We start from the raw sequence: 3216 nt of genomic DNA, 5'->3' as shown, positions 1-3216 counted from the left end.
AATTGAGAAAATGCCTTACAGTTGGATCTCATGGAGGCATTTCCTCAACTGAAGCTCCTTTCTCTGTGATAACTTCAGCTGTGTCAAGTTGACACAAAACTAGCCAGTACAGACCTGGCTGTCCTGGAACTCACTTTGTAGACCAGGCTGGCCTTGAACTCAGAAATCTGCCTGCCTCTCCCTCCTGAGTGCTGGGATTAAAGGCAAGTGCCACCACACCTAGCCCCAATAAAATCTTAAAAAAAAAAGGGGGGGGGGAATCAGGGATACCCCAGACTACATCAAACCCATCTCAAAAACAATAACAACAAATGGATTTGAAATTGTGTAGACCTATAATTTCAGCATTACAGAAACTACAGCAGGAAGGCTGCTGTGTGTTTGACATCTGAGCTACCAACATAGTGAGTGTAAGGCCAGCCTGGGCTAAAGTAGCAAGACTTTGTCTCAAAAAAGAAAAAGAAAAGAAGGGGAGGGACGTGCAATGTGAGGAAGCAGTATGGAACCCAACACCCACATAGTGGAGGGGCCTCATGGCACATGCCTGTAACCCCAGCTCTGAGAGGGGCAGGAACTGATGGCTATGGCTTTCTGGCTGCTATCCAAGAAAAGAAAGTCCCAGATTCCAGGGGAGATCAGGTCCAGAGTGATGGAGGAAGGTGTGTGATGTAATCTTCTGGCTTTCGTGTGCACATACATGCTCCCCCCATTCACACATACTCACACTTAGACATGCACACACAAGGGAGTAAATAAATCTGTTTTTAAAACGTAGGGGGGGGAATCAAGCATTAAATATGCACATAAATTTTCCTTGTCATCATCCCCTAAATAACTCAATACAACAACTATTTACATAGCATTTACATTTTATTAGGTATTGTAAGGAATGCAGAGACAATTTAAAGTCTATGAGGGCATTTGCATAGGTTATATGTAAATACAGTATCATTGTACAAAAGGAATTTTGAGGAGGGGCATGGTACATATGCCTATAATGCCAACGCCTGGGAGGCTGAGGCAGGGGGAATCACTGCAAATTGAGGCCAGCCTAGTTTGTTTCAGGATTTTGTTATTGGTGTTTGCATGGATTGCTTTTCTTGCAAAAATTATTATATATATATAATATATATATATATATATATACACACGCGCACACACACACACACACACATATATATACATATATATATCCACACTTTTATTATCTGAATTATTTTTTTTCCTTTTGTTTTTTTTTTTCTTTTTTTTAAAGATTTATTTATTTATTATATGTAAGTACACTGTAGCTGTCCTCAGATACTCCAGAAGAGGACATCAGATCTCATTACAGATGGTTGTGAGCCACTATATGGTTGCTGGGATTTGAACTCGGGACCTTCGGAAGAACAATCAGCACTCTTAACCACTGAGCCATCTCGCCAGCCCTCCTTTTGGTTTTTCGAGACAGGGTTTCTTTGTGTAGCCCTGGCTCTGTCCTGGAACTCACTCTGTAGACCAGGCTGGCCTTGAATTCAGAAATCAATCCGCCTGCCTCTGCCAGTGCCCAGCTCAGATTTATTTAATTTTTTTATTTTAGATTCAATTTATTTTTACATATGTGTAATGTCAGATCCCCATAGAGCTGGAGTTATCAGGTGGCTGTGAGCCACCATCCTTATGTGGGTGCTGGGAACCAAACTTCTGTTTTTCTGGAAGAGCAGTAGGTGCTTTTCCACTAAGCTCTCTCTCCAGCCCCTACCAAAAAAAAAAAAAAAAAAGACTTTAAAAATCTACAAGGCTTCATACTGAAATCTGTCTCGAAAAACAAAACAAAAAACCCAAGAAAACAATGGGGATGGCAGAAGGAGAAGAGGGTCAGGATGTAAGAAATAAGAGAATAGCAGGGCGTGGTGGCGCATGCCTTTAATCCCAGCATTTAGGAGGCAAAGGCAATCAGAGGCTGAGTTAGAGGCCAGCCTGGTCTACAAAGTGAGTTCCAGGACAGCCAGGGCTATACAGAGAAACCCTGTCTCGAAAAAAAAAAAAAAAAAAAAAAAAAAAAAAAAAAGATAAGGAGATAGAATATGTTGGGGAGGGTGAGGTATGGGGGAAGGGGATGTCTCAGCGGGGGTGAGGTGTGGGGGAAGGGGATGTCCCAGGGGGCCCCATGCCAAGGAATCCCTTCCCCCTGAAGGACCAGCCACTCAAGGATATAGTATAGAATAGAGTTTATTCAGGGCATGGGGAGTGGGGTTAAGAGGGTAGTAGAGGCAGAGAAAGGCAGGAAGAGAGAGAAGTAGAGGAGAAGAATAGAGAGGCCAGCCATGAGCATGTGGAGAGAGGGGGGAAGGGGTGGGGAGAGTGGGGGGAGAAAGAGGGCAAGAGATGGAGGAGGGGGCAGCAGCCCCTTTTATAGTGGGTCAGGCCTACCTGACGGTTGTCAGGTATCTGTGGGTGGAGTTTAGATAGCATGCTAACAACATTGAACAACAGTCTCACCTACCTAACAAAGTGTACATAAATCTCTTTGTGGAACAAAGTTAAGCTAAATAAAGATCAGACATGACTCCATCAAAGCTCTTTGAAAAGTACATGAGACACCTTCCGAAAAATTTCTAGATATAAACTGAGAGAAACAAGCTCTCAGGGGTCTGGGGGGAGGGTCTGATGTGGTCTCACAGGTAGTGCAAAGGTAAGGCTAGAAAGCCATCCACTCCCAGCCTTCAGGGCAGGTAGCAGGTTCCGCATTCTTGCCTTGTGTGCTAAGATTCCAGAGTCCCTGGGAGCTTTTCTGTGAGCACAAACACGTCCATGCCCCCTACAAGTTACACAGGAGCTGCAGATATGCTGTATCCGTTGGAGTGTTACTTCAACTGTTCTTGTGGTCTGGATTTGTTTTGTTTCAGGGTTATTTGTGTTATATGTATATGTTTGAGTGTGGTTTTGTGTACATAAGTACAGATGGCCAGGGTAGTCAGAAAAGGGTTTCAGATCGCCTGGAATTGGGAGTTACAGGCAGCTGGGAGAAGCCAGATGCATGTTTCAGGAACTGAAACCAGGGTCCACTGCAAGAGCAGTAGATAATTAATTCTTTCTTTCTTTCTCTTTAAAGATTTATTTATTTGCCGGGCGTGGTGGCGCACGCCTTTAATCCCAGCACTCGGGAGGCAGAGGCAGGCAGATTTCTGAGTTCGAGACCAGCCTGGTCTACAAAGTGAGTTCCAGGACAGCCAG

The sequence above is a fragment of the Mus caroli genome, chromosome 4 (genome assembly GCF_900094665.2).
Source record: "Mus caroli chromosome 4, CAROLI_EIJ_v1.1, whole genome shotgun sequence".
Lineage (NCBI taxonomy): Eukaryota > Metazoa > Chordata > Mammalia > Rodentia > Muridae > Mus > Mus caroli.
This window is presented reverse-complemented; position numbering follows the sequence as displayed.